We start from the raw sequence: 26,730 nt of genomic DNA, 5'->3' as shown, positions 1-26,730 counted from the left end.
AACTCTGGTACCTTTTTACAACTAAACTGCTTGGTATGGAGATACGAGAGTAATCCCAAAAGTAAGGTCTGTTTTTTTATAAGTACATAGACCTGTTTATTTCTACAACGGTTTATATCAGTTCACAGCTTGAACATTTAGCTATTTTTTCGATATAATCACCATTTCTGTCGATGCATTTTTGTAGACGCTGTGGAAGTTTTTGCATGCCCGTGTCATACCAGCTCGCCGCCATGCTGTTCAGAAAGTTATGAACCTCTTCTTTCACCTAGTCGTCGGAGCTGATTCGCTGGGACCACAATTGAAGTTGACAGGTACTGTGAGACTCTGAAAAAACTCAAACGGGCAATTCAGAACCGGAGAAGAGGAATGTTGAGCAAGAGCGTACACATTCTCCATTACAACGCTCGCCCACACATCGCTCGGCAAACCGTTGCTCTCCTGCAACAGTTTGAGTGGAACATAATCACCCACCCACCCTATAGTCCTCACTTGGCGCCCAGTGACTATCACCTGCCCCCTATGTTAAAAGAACATTTGATCGGAAAGCGATTCAGCTCCGACGACGAGGCGAAATAAGAGGTTCATAGCGTTCTGGGCAGCATGGCGGCGAGCTGGTATGAGACATGGGCATACAAAAACTGCCTCAGCGTCTACAAAAATGCAGCGACCGAAATGGTGATTATGTCGAAAAACAGCTAAATGTTTGAACTATAAACTGATGTAAATCATTGTAGAAATAAACAGGTCTATGCACTTATACAAAATAGGAGACCTTACGGTATATGGACCGTCTGAGAGCAATTGGATAAAACACAATTTTAGTGCCATAGGCGTTTCGCCTTTATTTTCTGTAAGGCATCATCAGTGGCAGGTTGCGTGGACAATACCTTACATATTACGCTCCTGTTGCATTTTTGGTGTTGTTCTTCTTCTTATGTATGCCAATTTGCGGTTTTTTTCCCACAATCCACAGCACTATGAACAGGAGCGTAATATGTAAGAAATTGTCCACGCAACCTGCCACTGATGATGCCTTGCAGCAAATAAAGGCGAAACGCGTATGGGACTAAAATAGTGTTTTATTCAGTTGCTGTCAGACGGTCCTTAAGTAAAAATTATCAATATACAGTAATATTACACGCAACTGAGGAAGACAGGACTATAAAAGTAGGAGACCTTACTTTTGGGATTACCCTCGTAGCTTGAATCCTGAGGAAAGAGGGCGAAGTAGGTAATTGAATCATGTTAAAAATTATTAAGTTTGTTACATATTGTACATGTTGTTTAATGTATAGCTGCTTCAATAGCAGGATGAATAGATGCACGCTCGTAACCATGTACACCTGCTCACACTTCTCGGCAGTGAAGCAGAGTGTACTGCTGCGTCATATAGTGGGGCAGTTGGAGAGGGGTTTGGGTGGAGGTGGGGGGGGGGGGGTGGGGGGGCGCACATCGCAAGCTATACTTACCCTAACAGGCAGACACGTGAGGTTAACTGGCGTTATGGCAGGCACAGTAGCTTAATTACCATCATGAAAAAACTACTGATACGTGGGTGCAGCAGCAGGTAACTGTTAATAATTTATTTTTTCCATCACTAAGACTAACAAAAGAAAAAAGCTATATTCCATTTATGTTAACAAAAATCTAAGTCGTTTTAATTAGGTTTTAGTTATTGTTATTCTGAGAGAAAGATAACATTCGCAGGCAAAGTACGACGAGTGCTGTAGTTTATTTCATTTACGAGGCAGTGTGATGACTGAATGAGACTTGTGGCGACACATACCCAGTGGCAGCATTCCCGCCAGGCAGCTCTTTCGTGTGTGTGTGACCCAGGCAGGACCACAACTCTGGAGCCAACGGCAGTGGCTCTGTCATTTATCTAATAAAGAAAACACTTGTACGACCTCGCAGAAGAGTGCCTCACGAGAGACACAGCAGAGCAGGTTCCCTATGAAGCCTCACATCAGAGTATACCACGCAAGAAGGATCTCTCCCATAGTGTTCTGCAAATATTACTATAGACGAGTTCATACAGCTGATTGGCCAGTTTGGCTTCTTTGCCTCGAAAATCTAAATATTTCGAAAATTGGTTCGTTGCTGTTCCGTAATGTCCTCTTTTCTCCCACACTAAAAAGATGCACCTACCTGCGAAGGCAGTTCCTCTCTGCAGGCATTTCGGCCTTGTCCTAGTTCTTCTCTGGGTGGAAGGCTGCAAGACAAATGGCTCTGAGCACTATGGTACTTAACATCTATGGTCATCAGTCCCCTAGAACTTAGAACTACTTAAACCTAACTAACCTAAGGACATCACACAACACCCAGTCATCACGAGGCAGAGAAAATCCCTGACTCCGCCGAAGGCTGCAAGAAAATGGAATCATACGTATCGCAACTTCAACAGTGACACAAGAGAGTAAGCCCAAAGAAGTGTCTCACGACGACCAATATTCATGTTTAGCACTAGCGGAAGATGGAAAAAAAAATTCAAATGGTTCAAATGACTCTGAGCACTATGGGACTTAACATCTGAGGTCATCAGTCCCCTAGAACCTAGAACTACTTAAACCTAACTAACCTAAGGACATCACACACATCCATGCCCAAGGCAGGATTCGAACCTGCGACCGTAGCAGTCGCGCGGCTCCGGACTGAAGGGCCTAGAACCGCTCGGTGACCACGGCCGGCGAACATGGAAAATGAACGCCTGTAAAGACGCAGTACAGCAACTGACTAAGGTGCAGAACAGTTCTGTGGCCGGTGTTGCCTACTTCCTGAAATACCTTCTTGGAACTTCCTGGTAGATCAATACTGGGTGCCGCACCATGAATCAGACTCAGGAACTTTGCCTTTTTCGGGGAAGTGCCGTAATAACTGAGCTACGTCCTCAGAGCTGTCCTTCTGCCAGTACATCTTCTACCTCCTCGAGTTTCATATCAGCGGACACTCCACTACAGAGTGAAAAAATTCATTGTGGGACCTTCTCGATTTGAGCATTGTGCTAGGCAAACATTGCACCACACCAGTACAGCACAGTTGAGCAAAATTCTTGGTGCCAGCTGAACTACGAGGTGCCACTTCAACTATTGTAGTCCTGTCGTCCTCATTGCTTATAATATTACGGTATGTCTATAATTTTTACTCTTGGACCGTCTAATTGCAACAGAAAGAAACACAATTTTCGTGCCATAGGCGTTTCGCTTTTATTTTTTGCAATGCATCTTTTGTGGCCTGCAATAATGTAGATGTTTTTACTATTTAGTTTACATTTTGGGACAAGGTGTGTGTAGGCTATAAACAGTTCTGGTGGTTGGCTTTTCTATGGTGTAGTAATGTATTTAATTCGACTTAGAAATTCTGTCGATAATGTTCTACATGTTGTGTTTTTGTTCCATTTTTGGCGCTGTTTTTCTTCCTGTAATTGCCATCCGAGGTTTTATTTTCCAGACTTCACAGCACTAGGAACTAAATACTTATTTTGCTGCTGTGTTTTGGTTTGAGTTGCCGACTTAGAATGCTATTGCCGAAGATCTAATGTTATTGCCAACTTCTGAGTGTAATTTTTGAGATATCTGTGATTCGTTTGTGTGTGTGTGTGTGTGTGTGTGTGTGTGTGTGTGAGAGAGAGAGAGAGAGAGAGAGAGAGAGAGAGAGAGAGAAGAAAAGTATTTCTTTTAATGTGGCTGCACGTGCAAGAGTGATGACTTTCATCTTATCATTTCTTTTGTTAGGTGTACTAGTGAGTCTGCCGGCCGGAGTGGCCGTACGGTTCTCGGCGCTACAGTCTGGAACCGAGCGACCGCTACGGTCGCAGGTTCGAATCCTGCTTCGGACATGGATGTGTGTGACGTCCTTAGGTTAGTTAGGTTTAATTAGTTCTAAGTTCTGGGCGACTGATGACCTCAGAAGTTAAGTCGCATAGTGCTCAGAGCCATTTTTTAACTAGTGAGTCTGTATTGAGTGTGTTTGCTAATTTATCAGGAGTTTGTTTTCAGCAATGGCTTTCTGGATGTGGAAGTTTAGTTGCGTCTGTATAATGTATTTGTCGTAGTTGTTTATTCTGATTATTTTCTTACCTTCTTCCATGTTTATAGCACGGTGGTTATGGTGTTTTAAGTGCTCTGCAAATGTGAAATGGTGTTTTTTTCTTACTTCCAACACCTGATATGTTGTTTGTACCGCGGTTCTGCATGCCATGCCGATGTATATTGCATCACATCTTTGACATTCAACTTTGTATGTTCCTGATCTCTGTAATTTATCCCTCTTGGTTGTTGGTTGGCTTAAGTTTGAGTGGAGAGTCTGGACAGTTTTATATGCTCTTTGGAAGCCATGTTTCCTTAGTATGTTTGGCACTCTGTGAGTTAATTTATGTGTGTAAGTCGCAGTGTACCACCTGCTTCTTTTCTGTGCGATGTTGTCACTGTGTATGTGTGTTGAATGTGTCTGTGAGTTTGCAGCTTGTGAGTTATCTTGTATTCTGGATATTTTGGATGCGTTGTGTTTGTTTTGTATTTGTGTTTTTATATCTTGATTGAGTCAGTGTACTACATGTGTGTCATACCCATTGTTCCTAGCTATAAGTATGATTGTACTCATTTCTTTTCCATTGTTTATCTTGTTGAGTGGGATCCTCTTTAATCTGTATAACATATGTCTTAGTACTACAAGCTTCTGGGTTTGTTAGCACTTGACAACTGGCTGTTTCTTCTGAAACATACCTCAACATGCCGTCCATAAGGTGTCACCTGTGCATCAGCGACAGTGACAGTGATCCAGAGGACGTGCACATACCCCTCACACGGATATTTCGGAGCCTGAAGGACTATTTAGTCCTACATACACTGAAGCGCCAAAGAAACTGGTACAGGCATGCATATTCAAAGACAGAGATACGTGAACTGGCAGAATACGGCGCTGCAGTCGGACAGGACAAGTGTGTGCAGCAGTTGTAAGATCGGTTACTGCTGCTAAAATGGCAGGTTATCAAGATTTATGTGAATTTGAACGTGGCGTTGTAGTCGGCGCGATAGCGATGGGACACAGCATCTCCGAGGCAGCGATGAAGTGGGGACTTACCCGTACGACCATTTCACGAGTCTACCGTGAATATCAGGAATCTGGTAAATATCAAATCTTCGACATCACTGGGGCCGGGAAAAAGATCCTGCAAGAACGGGACCAATGACAGCTGAAGAGAATCGTTCAGTGTGACAGGAGTGCAACCATTCCGCAAATTGCTGCAGACTTCAGTCCTGGACCATCAACAGGTGCAGCGTGCGAACCATTCAACGAGACATCATCGATATGGGCTTCCGGAACCGAAGGCCCACTCGTGTACCCCTGATGACTGTACGACATAAAGCTAAGGCGTAACCTCGTCTGGGCCCGTCAACACCGCCGTTGAACTGTTGATGACTGGAGACATGGTGCATGGTAGGATGAGTCTCGTTTCAAATTGTATCGAGCGGATGGACGTGTACGGGTTTGGAGACAACCTCATGAATCCATGGACCCTGCATGTCAGCAGAGGACTGTTCACGCTGGAGGAGGCTCTGTAATTGTGTGGGGCGTGTGCAGTTGGAGTGATATGGGACCGCCGGCCGGGTTGGCCGAGCGGTTCTAGGCGCTACAGTCTGGAACCGCGCGACCACTACCGTCGCAGGTTCGAATCTTGCCTCTGGCATGGATGTGTGTGATGTCCTTAGGTTAGTTAGGTTTAAGTAGTTCTAAGTTCTAGGGGACTGATGACCTCAGACGTTAAGACCCATAGTGCTCAGAGCCATTTGAACCATTTGATATGGGACCCCTGATACGTCTAGATACGAGCGTGACAGGTCTGCTCACCTGCATCCTTTCATGTCCATTGTGCATTCCGATGGACTTGGGCAAGTCCAGCAGGGCAATGCGATACCTCACACGTCAAGAACTGCTACAGATTTGCTCGAGGAACGTCTTCTGAGTTTAAACACTTCCGACATGAACATTATTGAGCATCTCTGGGATGCCTTGCAAAATGCTGTTCAGAAGGGATCTCCACCCACTTGCGGCCTTACGGATTCATGGTGTCAATTCCCTCCCTTCAAACATTAGTGGAGTCCATATGACGTCGCGTTGCGGCACTTCTGCGTGCTCGCGGAGGCCATACACGATATCAGGCAGGTGTACCAGTTTCTTCGGCTTTCCAGTGTAAATGTTGACCACTGATCCTATAGAAGTTAGAATTCATCAACTGTTCGTACAGAAGGATCTTGTTTTGTTTTTACCACTGATAACTTTTATTAACAGTACTAGCAAATGATGAAATAACGTTAATTGACCAGGAAAGTACGAGATGTTTTCTTACTATAAATAGTGACCGCCTCAGATCCAGAGCTAATAGCAGACCGTGGCTTCCCCGTTCACAGGCTCCGGTAGTACTATTGCGAGTCCGTGAGAACTTCCCCCGTGGAGGGCGTGTCCTCGCGTGTCCTGAGGCAGCTAGCTACCACACGCCACTGGGACACGCAAATGTAACGAGGTCTGTAGTGGCACTGACAGTGGGGTGGAGGGGCGCGGGGATAGTAGCACAACAACGTCTAACGCAGGCGCTTAACAGCATTTCTTTGCTTTCCGAGAACAGAAAATAATGATCTCTTCTTTTGAAAAGCCGCCAGGGAAGAATACATACGAATAACTCAACAGCTTGTAGTTTTCGTATTTAGATCTTTAATATCGAACCACCTCTTACAAGTTCTGAATGAAGCAGAGTACGAATCAGAAGACCACTAACTTTACAAGGTGCGGCAACGTGACTTGATGGCATTTAAATTATAGAAAGTAAAACAAAAAATTAACTTACGTAATTAATTATTTTTCAAGAAGAATATAATAATTCCAATCCCAAAGAAAGCAGGTGTTGACAGATGTGAAAACGACCGAACTATCAGTTTAATAAGCCACGGCTGCAAAATACTAACACGAATTCTTTACACACGAATGGAAAAACTGGTAGAAGCCGACCTCGGGGGCGATCAGTTTGGATTCCGTAGAAATGTTGGAACACGTGATGCAATACTGTTCCTACGACTTACCTTAGAAAATAGATTAAGGAAAGGCAAACCTACGTTTCTAGCATTTGTAGACTTACAGAAAGCTTTTGACAATGTTGACTGGAATACTCTCGTTCAAATTCTGAAGGTGGCAGGGGTAAAATACAGGGAGCGAAAGGTTATTTACAATTTGTACAGAAACCAGATGGCAGTTATAAGAGTCGAGGGGCATGAAAGGGAAGCAGTGATTGGGAAGGGAGTAAGACGGGTTGTAGCCTATCCCCGATGTTATTCAATCTGTATATTGAGAAAGCAGTAAAGGAAACAAAAGAAAAATTCGGAGTAGGAATTAAAATCTATGGAGAAGAAATAAAAACTTTGAGGTTCGCCGATGACATTGTAATTCTGTCAGAGACATCAAAGGACGTGGAAGAGCTGCTGAACGGAATGGACAGTGTCCTGAAAGGAGGATATAAGATGAACATCAACAAAAGCAAAACGAGGATAATGGACTGTAGTCGAATTAAATCAAGTGATGTTCAGGGTATTAGATTAGGAAATGAGACGCTTAAAGTAGTAAATGAGTTTTGCTATTTGGGGAGCAAAATAAATAATGATGGTCGAAGTAGAGAGGATATAAAATGTAGACTGGCAATGGCAAGGAAAGCGTTTCTGAAGAAGAGAAATTTGTTGACATCGAGTATAGATTTAAGTGTCAGGAAGTCTTTTCTGAAAGTATTTGTATGGAGTGTAGCCATGTATGGAAGTGAAACGTGGACAATAAATAGTTTAGACAAAAAGGAAGTAGAAGTTTTGGAAATGTGGTGCTACAGAAGAATGCTGACGATGGGTAGATCACATAACTAATGAGGAGGTACTGAATAGAATTGGGGAGAAGAGAAATTTGTGGCACAACTTGACTAGAAGAAGGGATCGGTTGGTAGGAGATATTCTGAGGCATCAAGTGATCACCAATTTAGTATTGGAGAGCAGCGCGGAGGGCAAAAATTGTAGAGGGAGACCAAGATATGAATACACTAAACAGATTCAGAAGTATGTAGGTTGCAGTATGAACTGGGAGATGAAGAAGCTTGCACAGGATAGAGCAGCATAGAGAGCTGGACTGAGGACCACAACAACAATTAATTATCTGTTTAACAAGTTTCTTGTGCTGACCATTTTCGCAGCAACTGTACCTAAATTACCGTGATTCAAAAAAAAAAAAAAAAACGCCTTTTGCATGCTGCACGTTAAGTTTTTTTTTACTTATCTTATGCACACAGACACGTTTCGCCTTGGTTAAAAAGGCATCTTCAGTGGGTGTCCTGAAATATTACACGATTTCTTTTCGCTTGCACGTATAGGTGATCGTTCGCGCACCTAAGTTATAGGTTTAAAACATCTCGTTAAGGTTTTTGTAATAAAATGGAAAAGTACTTACAGATCAGCGTCTAATTCTTTCTCATGTGGCAAACTGGTTTTCCTTTTGGTCACTATTTTTTAATTCAGCACTTTAACTGCTGTTTTCGATGTCTCATTCTTTTCTGTAAGGGTTGCCTACTCTCTCAGGTTTTTCTTTCAGTTGTTGTTTTGTTACTTCATGTGTGCTGACGTAAGTTCCATATGTAAGTGTGTATGTGTTTATGTGTGTGTGTGTGTGTGTGTGTGTGTGTGTGTGTGTGCGTACTTTTTTTATTTTTACGTACATTTATGTACATGGGAGAGAAATATGATTTGTGATCATCTATTATGATTACTGTCTATTATATGACAAATAAGTGTGAACAGTGAGTACTCAGCCATATTTACTTGGTCATTTAGTAGCATTTTCATTTCAGCCTTTGTTTTGTATATGTGGTAATTTTCGTGTAAGGTTAGGAGGTGACTTTCATTACTTAGTCTAACTAGTTTCATGTCTTTCTGCCTTGTAGTAGATTTGTTATTATTTTCTCTAAAATGCCACTCGCATTTGAGGCAAAATAATAAAAAATCTGCTACAGGAGAGAAAGACGTGGAAACTGAATAAATGAGTAAAAAAAACTTCTAACCTTACAAGAAAACTACTAAATATACAAAACAAAGGCTGAAAGGAAGGTGCAGTTAAACGACCAAGTGAATGTTACTATCGACTCACTGTTTACACTGACTGATCATATAATACACAATAATCCCAAAAGATGATCACAAATCCCATTTCTCTCCCAAGTATATAAATGTATGTAAAAATAAAAAAAGTACACACACTCACACACACACACAGAACTTACATCAACACACATATAATCACAGAAAAAAAGCAATTGAAAGCAAAACATGAGTAAGTTGGCAACACTTACGAATGACACTCTAGACACAGAAAGTGGCACTCAAAGTGCAATAATCAGAAACAATGACCTAAAGGAAAACAGCAAACTTTCAACCAATTTGCTACAGAAGAGAAAGCTGTTTGGCTTGCAAACAACGAATTAGACGCTGTTACAGTTCGATAGTCTACGAGTATAGGTGCAAACGATAAGCTCTATGTACAAGCGAAAAAATCGTGTAGTATTTCAGGACACCCGCTGAAGACGCCTTTTTAACTAAGGCGAAACGCGTCTGCGTACATAAGATAAATAAAAAAAACTTAATGTCAGCGTACAAAAGGCATTTTTCTTCAGAACTACGGTAATTTAATTTTTTATCTGAGTGGAGGTACATGTCCGTTGTACCGTAGCACGCCACTCAACCCAAAATGGTACTGTTATCTCCTTTTTATCAGTAAGCTGCACGATTTTGTTTCGGCATATGTAGCACCTTGCTGTGGTGCTATAGCGTGCGGATCCATTGTGTACGAGGATTGCAGACATATATCTCAAAGCAAATATAAAATTAATTGCGTAACTTAATTTATTCGTTAATTTATTTTCAAGGTGATCGCAAAAACTTTATGGCTAATCCTCGTACAAAGGCTGCTCCGAGAATAGCGGACACTCACGGGCTTTAATTTCGACGTGGTGCTGGCGTCAGCCTAGGGTAAAATGTTGTTTTAACAATAACGGTATGGTAGTTCTAATCTTTTCCGTCGTTCCCATTGATTTTTAGGGACAGTCACCTTGTACGACGGACAGAGAGAATGGACAACTGCAATGGTCACAGTTATTATCTACGACAATGCTGCATACAAATTATTCAGTTAACAAGTAAAATAAAGGAAATAAAATATTTAAAATAAGGTAATACGAAATTTATTCGTGATAAATAAGTTAGTCTTGTAAAATACCGGTACAAAGCTGGCCATCTATGAGGTCTTTTTGCATATGATAGTTAAGTCAACTTTTATGTTAAAATATTCGACAAGTAGTTCATTTTAGCGAAAAATCGGTATGCAGTATCAGAAGCTGGTCGAAAAACTTCTGCCGCGCGGGGTGGCCGCGCGGTCAAAGGCGCCTTGCCACAGCTTGCGCGGATCCCCTCGTCGGAGGTTCAAACCCTCCCTCGGGAATGAGTGTGTGTGTTGTCCTTAGCGTAAATTAGTTTAAGTTAGATTAAGTAGTGTGTGAGCCTAGGGACCGATGGCCTCAGCAGTTTGATCCCATAGGAACTTACCACAAATTTCCAAATGAAAAAACCTTTCTAATGGTACCTCATACATCCCTGTATGATTATTATGTGTTGAGAGAAAGGGATGTTGACTTGAGAAGTAATATGTATGATTATCTATTTCCGAACATTGTCTTATGTTCTCGAAAACATAAGAAAAATTTCATACAGTATCACGTCAATCGAAAGTAAGATATGTCTTCTCTGGGAACTCGTCTAAACTCCGTCCGAAGAGGCCCTGGAAAGTCCAACGGTTCTCTGACTGCATTGAACTGCACCCCCTCTCCATTACAGCACCAAACGCGCTTCTCGTTACATTATTTTTATGGAATAAGTTCCTTTTTTGTCCGTATAGTCCTATTTCCTTTTAACTGCAAGGGTACCGGCTTCGTGTATTTTAACTGTAATAGCGTCGCACTCACAAAATCTGTCAGTTATGCCTCCAACTGTTTTGGCGTTTGCCATTATTTATCTTCCAGCTCATGTTTTAGTTCTGCATACAGACTTAGTAACGCTAGTCACACTACAAGCTATCAGATTTTGTTTTACTTTGGCTATTTTTCCCCGTCTGTAATGCACTAGGTATCTGGAACTTACGGTTTAATATATTTTCATAATATAGGGGGCGTTCAAAAAGAAACGAGCCGGAGGCATAATTACAGAAACCAATACCTGTATGTTAGATGTATTGACCCTGGCTGTTGAGACACTTGTCCCACTGTGACACAAGGCGGTGAATGGGCCGCGCGGGATTAGCCGAGCGGTAATAGTACTGCGGTGGTGTAATAGTTAGCATTTTTGCCGGCACGGTAACTCAGCGTGCTCGGTCAGAGGGTTAGCTACCCTCTGTGATGAAAAAAAGTGACTTAATGGATCAACGACGAACTGAAACGGGTGTCTTGCGACGTCCGCCTCGAGCACATACAACGAACTGAAACGAAAAAAATGAGATTAAAAAAAAAAGCTGTCTAAGTCGCTGCAGTCATGGACTGTGCGGCTGATCCCGGCGGAGATTCGAGTCCTCCCTCGGGCATGGGTGTGTGTGTGTTTGTCCTTAGGATAATTTAGGTTAAGTAGTGTGTACGCTTAGGGACTGATGACCTTAGCAGTTATGTCCCATAAGATTTCACACTTTTTTTGCGGTGAATGGCTGTCTCATAAAATTCCCGGGGCTGCGATGTTAACCAGTTCTGCACATACAGCTGGACTTCATCGTCCGAGGTGAATCGTTTGCCCCTCAGAGCCTTTTTGAGGGGCCAAAAAGGGGTAATCACAGAGAGGGAGGTCCGGACTGTACGGAGGGTGGCCCAGAACCTCCCGTTTGAATTTCTGCAGGAGTGCCGCGACTGTGTTGGGCGTATGAAGCTTTGCATTGTCGTGGAGCAGAATGACCCCGCGGGTGAGATTGCCTGGTCGTTTTGATTTGATCGTTTGGCGAAGGGTGGGCATCGTTTGCGAGTAACGCTGGGCATTCACTGTTGTCCCGTGCTGCAGGAAGTGAATCAGAAGGGGGCCATCTTGGTCAAAGACGAACGTCAGCATAGGAACAAACGTGTCACCTCGGACGACGACGTCCAGCTGTACGTGCCGAACTGGTTAAATGGCTGCCCAGAAAATGTTATGAGACAGCCATTCACCGCCTTGTGTCACAGTGGGACAAGTGTCTCAACAGCCAGGGTCAATACTTCTAACATACAGGTACTGGTTTCTGTAATTATGCCTCCGGCTCGTTTCTTTTTCAACGCCCCTTATAATAGCGAACAATAAGACTGGAAGACCAAGATCGAAGTGCTCCTATCAAAAACGGGTAAATCAGGGATGCAGCCTTACCGCTCTATTGTTCAATCTATACCTCGAAGACACAATGACGGAAATAACAGAAAGTCTGAAGAGTGGCATTAAAATTCAAGATGAAAGTATACCACTGATAAGATTCGCTGTTGACAATGATATCCTCAGCGAAATTGACGAAGAACTGTAGCACATATTGAGTGAAATGAAGAGTCTAATGAGTACAGAATACAGATTGAGAGTAAGCAGAATAAAGACGGAAATAACGAGAACAGCAGAAATAAGATAAGCAACAAGCTTAACATCAAAATGGGTGAACATGAAGTAGACGAAGTTAAGGAATTGTGCTACCTCGGAATCAGAATACACGTGATGGATGAAGCAAAGAGGTTTTAAAAAGCAGACTAGCACAGGCGAAGAGGGTATTGTTGGCCACGTGAAGTATTCCACCATTGAACATCGACTTTAATCTGAAGAAGAAATTTCTGAGACTGTATTTTTGTAGCACAGCATTAAACGGTAGCGAAACGTGGACCGTGGAAAACGGAAACAGAAGAGAATCGAAGCATTTGAAGTGTGGTGCTGTGGAAGGACATTAAAAAGTGTGGTGCTGTGGAAGGACATTAAAAAATTACGATACGATATTGCATAACGTTTGCTATTCTGATTACGATGCAAAGTGCCTTTGGGCATTCATGCATGCATCTCTAAAGGAACTTTGCATCGTAATCAGAATAACACAGGCACTGCAATATCGTATTTATCTGCCGACACCCGGCAAGCGTCTTTCAACTACAACGTCTAACCGTACAGGAATATACGAGGGTCACTCCAAGAGAAATGCACACTATTATTTTTTAATCCATATTTTATTCTACATGTTTGAAAGTCTTACAGTGCGTATATACATCCTTTAGGAACAATATTTTCATTTGTCCACATAATTTCCATCCCTCTCAACTCCCTTACGCCATCATGGAACCAGCGCCTGTATACCCGCACGGTAAAATTCTGGACTAACCTGTAGGAGCCACTGTCTGGCAGCGTGCACAAGGGAGTCATCATCTTCAAACCTTGTTCCACGAAGAGAGTCTTTCAGTTTCCCAAAGAGATGATAGTCACATGGAGCCAGATCAGGACTGCAAGGCCGGTGTTTCAGTGTTGTCCACCGAGTTTTGTGATCGCTTCCATGGTATTTTGACTGACATGTGGCCGTGCATTATCGTGCAACAGCAAAATATCCTGCTTTTGCCGATGTGGTCGAACACGACTCAGTCGAGCTTGAAGTTTCTTCAGTGTCGTCACATATGCATCAGAATTTATGGTGGTTCCACTTGGCATGATGTCCACAAGCAAGAGTCCTTCGGAATCGAAAAACACCGTAGCCATAAATTTTCCAGCAGAAGGTGCGATTTTGAAATTATTTATTTATTTATTTATTTATTTATTTATTTTTTGGTGAATTAGCATGATGCCACTCCATTGATTGCCTCTTCGTCTCTGGTGAAAAATGATGGAGCCATGTTTCATCACCTGTCACAATTCTTCCAAGAAATTCATCTCCACCATTCTCGTACTGTTCCAAAAGTTCGCTGCATACCGTTTTTCTTGTTTCTTTGTGAGCCACTGTCAACATCCTGGGAACTCACCTGGCACAAACCTTTTTTAAAGCCAACACTTTTCGTATTCTGCAAACACTTCCTTCCCCTATCCCAACGTAGCGTGACAATTCGTTCACTGTGATGCGTCTGTCAGCAGTCACCAGTTCGTTAACTATCTGCACACTGTCTGGAGTGTGTGCAGTACGAGCGAGGCCTGCCGCTGCGAGGACAATCCTCAATATTGCCGTTCCCGCTTTCATCACCTAACCTGCTTGCCCACCGACTAACTGTACTGCGATCGACAGCAGCAGTTTCATATACCTTTTTCAACCTCTTGTGGATGTTTCCCACTGTCTCGTTTTCACAGCACAGTAATTCTATGACATCACGTTGCTTCTGACGAACGTCAAGAGTAGCAGCCATCTTGAAGACATGCTGTGACGGCGCCACTCACGGGAACAGGTTGAACTGAGTTTGAAAACAAGCGGGAAGGATGTATCTACACACTGTAAGACTTTCACACGTACAAAATAAAAACTGTATTTTTACAAAAATAGTGTGCATTTCTTTTGAAGGGACCCTCATACATAATGGATGTACGAGAACAGGTCGTAGACGCATGCTTCATGACATATGGAAGTTTAGGTCTGACTGTGAGTCGTGCTCGGGTAGCCAAATGGTAAGGCGACTGCTCACGATAAGCGGGAAATCCGGGTTCGAGACCCAGTCCGGTACAAATTTTCATTGTCGCCATTCCATTTTACAGCTGATGGTAGTCCTTGTTCGCAATTGCGGTTAATGTATTCTAAAATTAGGTGGACTGCTAAGATAAGGAATGAGAAAGTTCTCCACAGAATCGGCAAAGAGAGGAACGTATGGAAAACACTGATAAGAATAAGGGATAGGAACATAGGACATGTTGACGTCATGAGGAAATAACTTTCATGGTGCTAGAGGAAGCTGTAGAGGATAAAAATTGTACTGAAAAACAGATGTTGGAATACATCTGATGAATAACATCCAACAAATAACTGAGGATGTCGGGTATGCAAATGCAACTCTGAGAAATGGAGGTTAGCGCAGGAGAGCAAATTGTGTCGGGCTGCATCAGACCAGTCAGAAGACTTAAAGGAAGGTCAAATGAAATTCAAGAATTTAAGCAAAAGTAGCACTGAAGTAGCTAGGGCGAATAAATTCAATCCAACTAATTCCGCTGTTAGAATCAAAAAATTTCTAACCGAACAACGGAACACTAATAAGTCAACTAATAAAGATATTTAGACATCGAATAACTTCATATCGACTTTGATAAGAAAATATCGTCCTTCTTTAACTCAAGTGGCACCATAGAGATTAAAAAGGATCCTATAAAAGTTCTGGATTCAACCACGCCATACAAATATTTAGAATTAACAATGAGTTAATCAGTTAGTGGTACCAGAAGAACCCTCCGCCAAACACCTCAGGTGGCTTGCGAAGTATTAGGAAGGTGAGTAGAAGTTATGAAACAGGAAGATCACATAGGCTCAGTTGTAGGTGAAGCGAATAGCAGACTGCTATTCATGGGAAGGGTACCGAAAAACATCAGTTTGTCTAGAAAACACTAGATAAAAGACTTTTGCACAGCCCTAGTGCTAACACTACTCGAATACATGGGTCACTATCGGGTCCAGCAGGATGTACTGAACATATAAGAATAAGGTTGATGTGAATGGCCATAGGGTTGCCTGACTGGCGAGAGAATCTAACAGAAATGCTGAAAAATGTTAACTGGTAGACATTTGGAGGTAGTTACCCCACATCTCAGGGCGAACACGAAGGAACGTGCAACATCGAACGAGAATTCTCTCTGATATAAGCGGTAGGCGTACAGAAGAAAACGGCATTCTGCTTGCACTCTGTTGTATTCGCTCGTGTTTCGATGGTTGGCGGTCTTAAAACGAATCACCATAGGAATTTCGCGTCCTCTGTGCTTCGCCGTTAGCGGCACAGGAAGCTGTCGTGTGCTATCTAACCTACTTTTGCTGTTGGTCACTTGAGTTACGTGAACAATGGTCCGAAGAGAATATAATGTTGCTGATTAATATATCGTATGTGTATCTGAGATCTAAGAGATCCAAAGCACAAATGCCGAACGAAGAGAAATTAAGTGGTAGAAAACTGCCGAAGAACTCAAAGATCCCACTGGGGATGTCAGAAAGTCGATAAATTCATTGAAGGCTTGCAGCAGGCGTGAACTGAGTGAATAAGGACAATCATTGTAAATCTTTTTCTTGAAAAGGAAAAGCGCAGTAAAATTCTTTGGAAGAAAAAAGTGCGAATGTATATTTATCATGCTCATAAAATTAAAAAACAAACGAAAGACCTGATCATTGTCAATGGCAGCTGTAATTACATGGATGATGCTATAGACTTTTGATGATAAATAAAAACAGTTTACTTGGGATCACGCTGTCCCACCGTATAGAGATTTTGTCAAGTAGGCTATGTTAAAGGTCATATTCCCTTTTCGCCTTTCATTAATCATATTTTGTTGACAATATAGTTCTTACACGTACTTTAATAAAATCCTTGCAGTGCTTCGCATACGCCACTGCAGACCTCGGAAACTATCAGACAGAAATTTACATTTATCCATGTCATACGGATGTTATTTGAGCACTGGGACTGCATTGCAAGATTTTTATGAAGTAATAATATAAACTGCACCAGTCACTTGTTAATATTATTTTATTAGGACGATGCGTTTTGGCATTATGCTGTCATTATCAGGTGCATTTGCAGTTACTTTTGCATTGTAATTAATATGAAGTGGGGTTAGTTCCCTTTGCTGAGTATGCCAGTGACGTTATGAGTCGAACAAGGCTCCTGTTCAGGAATATAAATATGTTATGATATGTACTTTATATAATAAGCAAGATTAGTCATTCTGTTAGTGCATTTACTCAAATTTTTGTGAGTAATTTCGTTGTACTATCATTTGTTTACAGGAAGCCGAAGTGTCTTAGAAGCTAACTATTTTCTGTTGCTGAAACAGTAGTATACAGTGAAGCTGAAACATCTAAATGGATTTGTGTCCTGACAAATATTAGGTGAGTAATTGATAAAGACATTTTTTCCCCAATGAAATCAGCATTCTACATTGGAGAAGTTTTTAAAGAAGTTAATATTATTACTTTCAGATTTATCATTTAGAAACATGTCCCCCTATACTGTGGCATGAATGAATGTTTCCAACTTTTCTTATAAGACCATTAGGCGCTCCTTGTCTGTTTTATGTAACACATGAAGACCATGCGCAATATGATGGAATGGGTGACATGTGTATTTTTATGAGGGTGACTGTTATCAATTTATTATAGTTGTTAGTGTTGTAGGCATTTATATGTTGGTTGTATCGTTTTTTGGAAGTGCCGCCAGGTTTGGCCCACGTAAAGGGCTTTGCAGCTACCACATACTATTTTGTGAGTACCTGACTGTGAGTGTTTATCTGCAAGTGTGCGTATGCAGTTTGTTACGTATTGTGAAGGCAGCGTTTATGTTGAGTGGTCTGGTCTGAACATGTCTACTATTTCGTAGGAGAATTTGCTTGTGAAAGGAATGCAAGCAGTGACATTCTTTTTCATTTCCTGTGTGGAAGTTGATTTGATATAGTATTTTCTTTTATTTTTTATGTGAGGCTGTCAACTAGTGTGTAATAGTAGTCATTTGCTGTAGCTATTTGTTTGTTGTAATGAGCTCACGAAACTTTGAATATTTGTCCATTGGTATACTGCTGGCTTTGTTAAAGAGTGCTCTGTATGCAGCTTGCTTGTGTGTCGAGGGGTGGCAAGAAGAGCTGTGTATGAGGGTATCTACTGCTGTTGTCTTTCTGTAAACTTGGAAGGTGTGTGAATTATTTTCTTCACTGATGTTAAGGTCTAGGAAATTGATGCTGCCATTGTTTTCACATTCCACCACGAAACTTATATTTCTGCCGCCGAAACGTGTCGTGCTAATAAAATATTAGTAAAAACTGAGTGTTGCGGTATATATTGTTTCATAAAAACTATCAGATATACAGGGTGTTACAAAAAGGTACGGCCAAACTTTCAGGAAACATTCCTCACACACAAAGAAAGAAAATATGTTATTTGGACCTGTGTCCGGAAACGCTTACTTTCCATGTTAGAGCTCATTTTATTACGTCTCTTCAAATCACATTAATCATGGAATGGAAACACACAGCAACAGAACTTACCAGCGTGACTTCAAACACTTTGTTACAGGAAATGTTCAAAATGTCCTCCGTTAGCGAGGATACATGCATCCACCCCCCGTCGCATGGAATCCCTGACGCGCTGATGCAGCCCTGGAGAATGGCGTATTGTATCACAGCCGTCCACAATACGAGCACGAAGAGTCTCTACATTTGGTACCGGGGTTGCGTAGACAAGAGCTTTCAAATGCCCCCATAAATGGAAGTCAAGAGGGTTGAGGTCAGGAGAGTGTGGAGGCCACGGAATTGGTCTGCCTCTACCAGTCCATCGGTCACCGAATCTGTTGTTGAGAAGCGTACGAACACTTCGACTGAAACGTGCAGGAGCTCCATCGTACATGAACCACGTGTCGTACTTGTAAAGGCACATGTTCTAGCAGCACAGGTAGAGTATCCCGTATGAAATCATGATAACGTGCTCCACTGAGCGTAGGTAACTGACGAAACTAAAATGAGGTCTAACATGTAAATTAAGCGTTTCCGGACACATGTCCACATAACATCTTTTCTTTATTTGTGTGTGAGGAATGTTTCCTGAAAGTTTGGCCGTACCTTTTTGTAACACCCTGTATACCAGCGCCTGAAACACGAAATGCCACTTGTGTCTGGTACTAACAACCAGAGTGTAAATGTTCGCCTGCCTTCAGGTTATGTTGGTCGTCGGTAATTAGTGCTCTGCATTTAAATTTCCTCCCAATATGCAATGAGAAGCTAGTGAAAAGCGTCAACCGACATAAATGCAAACTCTGGACCAATGTTAAGGAAAGCAGAAGCTGCTATTGACTGCTAAGTGTGCTACTTCCATGCATTTCACATTTGCGTACAAAGTGAGACATAAATCTTTCTTGCTTACTTCGTCAAAAACAGTGCGCTCTCCACGGAAAATAATCCTCTTTTAATATCAAAGTTTCGCGTCGTGGCTCGTAACTATAAGAGTATACTGTTGTTGTATGCCCGCCCTGCTAGCCGCGCGGTCTAACCCGCTGCTTTCCGAGCGGGAAGGCGTGTCGGTCCCCGGCACGAATCCGCCCGGCGGATTCGTGTCGACGTCCGGTGTTCCGGCCAGCTTGTGGATGGTTTTTAAAAGGGTTTTCCATCTGCCTCGGCGAATGCGGACTGGTAACCCTTATACCGCCTCAGTTACATTATGTCGGCGACTGCTCCGCAAACACTGTCTCCACATATGCGTACGCCATAATTACTCCACCACGCAAACATTTGGGGTTACACTCGTCTGGTATGAGACGTTCACGGGGGTGGGGGGAAGTGGGGGTGTCCACTGGGGGCCGAACAGCACAATAACCCTGTGTTCGGTGTGGGGCGGCAGTGGGGTGGGTGGACTGCTTTGGCCTGTGGGGTTGTGGACTACTGAGAGCTACGGCGGACGACGCCTCCCCGTCGTTTCTAGGTCCCTGGTTCAGTACACAAAACAATACTGTCGTATCCCAGGTGGCGGTTATTAGGGCCAAAAAACAATAACGCAGCGTTCATAGGCTTTGTTCAATGCGTAGTGGCCTCTTCAGTTCCCTCTAATTTAAACGCCCATTCGCAGACACATGCGAATTTTTGTGAACACTGGCGAATTGCCCGCGAATTCAGTGTGAGGAGCTTCAGTCGTCTGACAACCATCAGGTTCACAAAAGTATTCACTGAATCATGTTAGGCGAAATATAAAATTATTATTGTTGTCCTTGTTATCATATAGTTTCCAGTTTTAACACGAATGAGTACACTACTTGTCACAGTTCTCTACAGACTGAAAATGTAATTTATGTTATGATATGATAACAGTAAATAATTCATGATCTAACCACCTGACGGTAACGATTTCATATTTTGCCTAGCACGGGGTTGCGAACACTTTCGTCAACTACATTATGCTAAGACGACTGAACATAACTGTGTAAATAAAGTACTTTACTAGCAGCTCGGGGCGGCAATACAACAGTTTTCAACTACGATATTCTTCAGCTGTGTATATATTTATTCCTTAGAGATCTTTCATACAAAATTAGACAAGTAACAGCTCGTACGAAGGCGTACAAGAGAACATTCCTTCCATGCTCAATCCGTGATTGAACGGGAAGAATACTTAATATAAACTGGCGGAAAAACATCGCGAGACCAAAAAATAACTAATGTTGAGTAATGAAATTTTGGTAATACATTTTGCTAGGTGAAATATTTAAGTGGTTAACACTGCGAGATCACAGGTTAATGTGAATGCGAATAAGACGTTGAAAATTTAAAACGCTGGTACATTAATAATGTCTGTAACCGCCTGAATGTTGAGTGGAAGCATGCAAATATGCTTGCATTGTACACGTGCCGGATGTCAGTTTGTGGGATGGAATTCCATACCTGTTGCACTTAGTCGGTCAATATGGGGACGGTTAATGCTGTTTGTAGATGGTGCTGGAGATGTCGCCTGGTGATGTCCCATATGTGCTCCACTGGAGACAGATCTGGTGATCAAGCAGGCGAAGGTAACATGTCAACATTCTGTAGAGGATGTTGGATTGCAACAGAGATATGTGGGCGAACGTTATCCTGTTGGAAAACACCCCCTGGAATGCTGTTCATGAATGGCAGCACAACAGATCGAATCATGATATTGACACACAAGTTTGAGATCTGGGTGTATGGAGAGTGCTCCTACTGCCGTACTAAATAGCACCCCAGACCGTAACTCCAGGTGTAGGTCCAGTGTGTCAAGCACGCAGACAGGTTGGTTCCAGGCCCTCAACTGGCCTCTTTCTAACCAACACACAGCCACCACTGGCACCGAAGCACGACAAGCTTTTGTCAGAAACCACGACAGAACCCTCCACTCTGCCTTCCAATGAGCTCTCGCGTGACACCACAGAAGTCGCAGGTAACGGTGGTTTGGGGTCAGTGGAATGCACACTTAAGGGGCTCCGGAAAGGCTCAAAATCATGAAAAGTTCAATTTTTACTTTTTTGCGTTTTCTGAATCTGCAGACTATTACCTTTTAATAGATATATAATTTATTCAATTCCGAAGACTACAACTATTTTTAAATTTTTTTTGAAATGTGTCCTACATGGGCGTGACCCACTGTGGCGCTGTTAAACTGCTGTCAAATGGTGTTATTATTAACGTCCGTGTTCATCAGGTACATTTTAGTGATGTGAGATAAAGTATGTGTTGTGGCTAACCTGTGATGGTTCAATATATATCGCTGGTGTGATTGTCGATTGTTTCATGTTTATTTACTCTGTCGTTATCTCGAAAATATTCGTAATTAATTCTGTTTCTTGAGTCTCTGTTTTGTTGAAGTATAATAATGAGTAAAAGTAAAGTTGCTGTTGCGACTTTCAGTGATGGCAACATTGTAAGGTGCAAGGTTTTTAGAAATATGGGAATGAAGATAGGTTCTAACATGGTACGAGCGATGCTTGCTTTAGACAAGGAACGCCTTCGGGCTGCAGACAGGGCTGTAAAGAGTCTAGGAATACAAGCAAGAGTAAACAGGAGGAGGAACAAGAGGAAGCTGGAGGAGGAGTTTGCAGAGGATGAAGATAATCCATCCTATGGACCTGGAATGCACTAAAAAGTTAATCCAATCTTTGTCGCTCGATTCCCAAAACTTTTATTTTCTCATACTAATTACATGTTTTCTAAGGATCTTCCAAACATATTTGTTTCAAACTTTCAGTAAATGTTACACAGTACCTTCTGCATAATTTAACACAGCCTTTTTCCAAAAAAACTGTATATTTTTGAATATATAAATAAAAAATAGCAAAAAAATGTTGTGAATTTTCATTACAATTGAAAAAAAATCATCTTTAATAACTGAACTAAAATTTTGTAAAATCCCTGTGTTAAGTTGTAGCCCATATTCCAATAAATAATCTGTAAAAAGTTCAACTTCCTACCTCAAATACTTTGTGAGGAAGGATGTAATTTATAAGCGTTATTTTAACATTGCAAGTATAGGGCGTTCCGGAGTCCCTTAAGGACGTCTGTCTCAGATCTGTCCTTGAAGTAAACATTTATTGTGGCACTGTGGTGTCAACTGCTGCTCATATTGCTGCTGCAGATGCAGTACGGTGCTACAGAGCCACAAGCCGAACACGATGGTTTTCCCACTCGGTAGTGCCATAGGGGCGTCCGGAGCCCGATCTTCTAGCGACCGTACATTCTCGTGACCACCGCTGCCAATAATGATGTACAGTGGCTACATTCCTGCTAAGTCTTCCTGCAATATCGCGGAAGGAAAAGCCAATTCCTCGCAGCCCTATTACACGTCCTCGTTCAAACTGAGCGAGATATTGATAATGGCGTCTTTATTGCTTTAAAGGCATTATTGGCTTACATCAACTCACTACGCCCAATCTCAAAGGTAACCCACTGCTTGAAGCAGACCTGTTTGGCATACTCATAGTAGCGCTTCTAACGTAACTCTTACGCGACTGGAGCGAATTTATACACTCCTGGAAATGGAAAAAAGAACACATTGACACCGGTGTGTCAGACCCACCATACTTGCTCCGGACACTGCGAGAGGGCTGTACAAGCAATGATCACACGCACGGCACAGCGGACACACCAGGAACCGCGGTGTTGGCCGTCGAATGGCGCTAGCTGCGCAGCATTTGTGCACCGCCGCCGTCAGTGTCAGCCAGTTTGCCGTGGCATACGGAGCTCCATCGCAGTCTTTAACATTGGTAGCATGCCGCGACAGCGTGGACGTGAACCGTATGTGCAGTTGACGGACTTTGAGCGAGGGCGTATAGTGGGCATGCGGGAGGCCGGGTGGACGTACCGCCGAATTGCTCAACACGTGGGGCGTGAGGTCTCCACAGTACATCGATGTTGTCGCCAGTGGTCGGCGGAAGGTGCACGTGCCCGTCGACCTGGGACCGGACCGCAGCGACGCACGGATGCACGCCAAGACCGTAGGATCCTACGCAGTGCCGTAGGGGACCGCACCGCCACTTCCCAGCAAATTAGGGACACTGTTGCTCCTGGGGTATCGGCGAGGACCATTCGCAACCGTCTCCATGAAGCTGGGCTACGGTCCCGCACACCGTTAGGCCGTCTTCCGCTCACGCCCCAACATCGTGCAGCCCGCCTCCAGCGGTGTCGCGACAGGCGTGAATGGAGGGACGAATGGAGACGTGTCGTCTTCAGCGATGAGAGTCGCTTCTGCCTTGGTGCCAATGATGGTCGTATGCGTGTTTGGCGCCGTGCAGGTGAGCGCCACAATCAGGACTGCATACGACCGAGGCACACAGGGCCAACACCCGGCATCATGGTGTGGGGAGCGATCTCCTACACTGGCCGTACACCACTGGTGATCGTCGAGGGGACACTGAATAGTGCACGGTACATCCAAACCGTCATCGAACCCATCGTTCTACCATTCCTAGACCGGCAAGGGAACTTGCTGTTCCAACAGGACAATGCACGTCCGCATGTATCTCGTGCCACCCAACGTGCTCTAGAAGGTGTAAGTCAACTACCCTGGCCAGCAAGATCTCCGGATCTCTCCCCCATTGAGCATGTTTGGGACTGGATGAAGCGTCGTCTCACGCGGTCTGCACGTCCAGCACGAACGCTGGTCCAACTGAGGCGCCAGGTGGAAATGGCATGGCAAGCCGTTCCACAGGACTACATCCAGCATCTCTACGATCGTCTCCATGGGAGAATAGCAGCCTGCATTGCTGCGAAAGGTGGATATACACTGTACTAGTGCCGACATTGTGCATCGCAGTGTCTATGTGCCTGTGGTTCTGTCAGTGTGATCATGTGATGTATCTGACCCCAGGAATGTGTCAATAAAGTTTCCCCTTCCTGGGACAATGAATTCACGGTGTTCTTATTTCAATTTCCAGGAGTGTACATAGACGTCATCTTTCTGAAGTAAAAATACATCTACCAACTTTGGTTATGTCGCACAACTCCTTCACGGTGTTGCATTTATTTATTTATTTATTTATTTATTTTTAGTTTATGTCACATTCAGTTATCTCGGTTCCCGGATCTCTGCTGATGGCGACTGCAGCCATGAAATCCGGAGACGCCTGTTGCTCGGTAGACAGGCGATGTCAAACCTTGACAAGGTTATAAGGTCCAGAGATATAACACTAGCAACAAAGATCCGTATTGTGAGGGCTATGGTCTTTCCAGTTGTGATGTATGGATGTGAGACCTGGGCCATTAGAAAGGCTGAACGGCGAAGAATTGACTCCTTTGAATTGTGGTGTTGGAGGAAACTTCTTAGAGTTCCATGAACTGCAAAGAGAACCAACAGATCAATATTGGAGCAAATAAAACCAGATTTCTCCCTGGAAGGTCTAATGTTTAAACAAAAGCTGACCTACTTTGGACACACAATGCGAAGGCATGCCTCGCTGGAAAAAACATTAATGCTGGGGAAGATTGAAGGAACTGGAAGAACAGGACGTCAGAGGATGAGATGGATCGATGGCATCACAGAAGCAATGTGTTCCAACCTGGAAGGCCTACGGGAGAAAGTGCATGACAGGAAAAAGTGGCGTGATTTGGTTCATGGGGTCACGAAGAGTCGGAACCGACTAAACGAATAGAGAGAGAGAGAGACAGTAAAAATCACTCTTTGCCATGCACTACACAGTTACTAGCAGAATAAAACGGAGCTGTTGACGTCGAATTAAAGCGAGGAGTCACGCTCCTTTTCTTATCAAGGAATTGATAACATCCTTCTGTTCTGGCACCGCGCTGTGTAACACAAGCACAAATAACATCGCCCTAAAACAGGCAGTGTTTCGCTGTGTTTCTACGGCACCGAGATTATGGTGTATCGCGCACGTATATTCATTTTGTTTTGCAGCATTGTGAGATAACAGGCGGCGACGTTCGCGTGTCGGACAAGCGAACTAATTAAGAATGATAAGTTCTAACCGGTCACAATCGCCGTATCCGGCTGTGGTCGCTGGTTAGCAGCCAGCTTGAGCGAGCTCCGTGTCGATGCGCTCTGAGCAGTCAGTTCGTCTCGAGACGTAAGAATACAATCGATATTTACACAGTATCGCTCACGGGAGTCTCAACATTGAATTTTCAGTATCGATACTTCCTTGCAACAGCACAACGTCGTTATTAAAAACAATATATCGAGCATCGATGATGGCAGTAAAGGTAGACTACTTATTACGATTGTCATCATTTGGTATTTGTCGTTGGGCCCATAGCATAGTACACTTCATTATATGACGTGTTGGAAAGAAAAGGTCTAGACTAGCTGCAATAAGTTTAATATTCTTTACGGCAGTTTTGCTATTTGGGGAGCAAAATAACTGATGATGGTCGAAGTAGAGAGGATATAAAATGTAGACTGGCAATGGCAAGGAAAGCGTTTCTGAAGAAAAATTTGTTAACATCGAGTATAGATTTAAGTGTCAGGAAGTCGTTTCTGATAGTATTTGTATGGAGTGTAGCCATGTATGGAAGTGAAACATGGACGATAAATAGTTTGGACAAGAAGAGAATAGAAGCTTTCGAAATGTGGTGCTACAGAAGAATGCTGAAGATTAGCTGGGTAGATCACAGAACTAATGAGGAGGTATGGAATAGAATTGGGGAGAAGAGGAGTTTGTGGCACAACTTGACAAGAAGAAGGGACCGGTTGGTAGGACATGTTCTGAGGCATCAAGGGATCACAAATTTAGCGTTTAGGATTGGAGGGCAGCGTGGAGGGTAAAAATCGTAGAGGGAGACCAAGAGATGAATACACTAAGCATATTCAGAAGGATGTAGGTTGCAGTAAGTACTGGGAGATGAAGAAGCTTGCACAGGATAGAGTAGCACGGAGAGCTGCATCAAACCAGTCTCAGGAATGAAGACCACAACAACAACAACAACAACGGCAGTTGTTTCGGCTTTATTGCCATTGTCAAGTAACCCGCGAATATGACATTGGTGAGGCTAGCTACTATATCGTGGTTACCCATGTGAATAATTATGCGTTTCAATTACACATTGGTACTTACGTCTAGTTTGATTTGAAGTCCGTACTCTATCTATAGTAAACTATCACTGCCTAACGTAGTAATTACGTGATATGTAGTAATTATAAACGTGTGGAATACGTTTCGACACTTATTTGATAGTTCGTTTACTTAAAAGTGCGTTTAGTATGATGCTATGTGTTTACGAATTATAATTAGCTAAGCAAAGATAATGTTATATTTCACTGATTGGATGTTGCTGTGGATTACTTTTCCGGTCTGAGTATGTTTTGTTATCCATATGTACTAGTCCTTTTCATGTTCTAGTATGTCAATAACCTTTTCCAGATAATATTTGTGTCTAAAGTCTTGCTTCCATTATCAATCACAACGCCAGGACTGCTTCTCTGGTCTCCTTACCTTTTCGAAACCCATACTGATCGTCATCTGTTATATCCTCAGTTTTCTTTTCCATTCTTCTGTATATTATTCCTGTCAGAAAACTGGGTGCT

General features: G+C 42.9%; 1 protein-coding gene across 1 annotated transcript in view; it reads left to right on the top strand.

Moving 5' to 3' along the window:
* The window catches only part of LOC126092254 (uncharacterized), a 353,514-nt gene that overhangs the window by 63,063 nt on the left and 263,721 nt on the right, over positions 1-26,730 (top strand). The window contains exon 2 of the mRNA XM_049907766.1: positions 16,996-17,097. The gene's annotated coding sequence lies outside the window, so the exon portion shown is untranslated. The remainder of the gene's footprint in view (positions 1-16,995; positions 17,098-26,730) is intronic.

Source organism: Schistocerca cancellata, chromosome 7 (assembly GCF_023864275.1).
Source record: "Schistocerca cancellata isolate TAMUIC-IGC-003103 chromosome 7, iqSchCanc2.1, whole genome shotgun sequence".
Classification (NCBI taxonomy): domain Eukaryota; kingdom Metazoa; phylum Arthropoda; class Insecta; order Orthoptera; family Acrididae; genus Schistocerca; species Schistocerca cancellata.
This window is presented reverse-complemented; position numbering and strand designations above follow the sequence as displayed.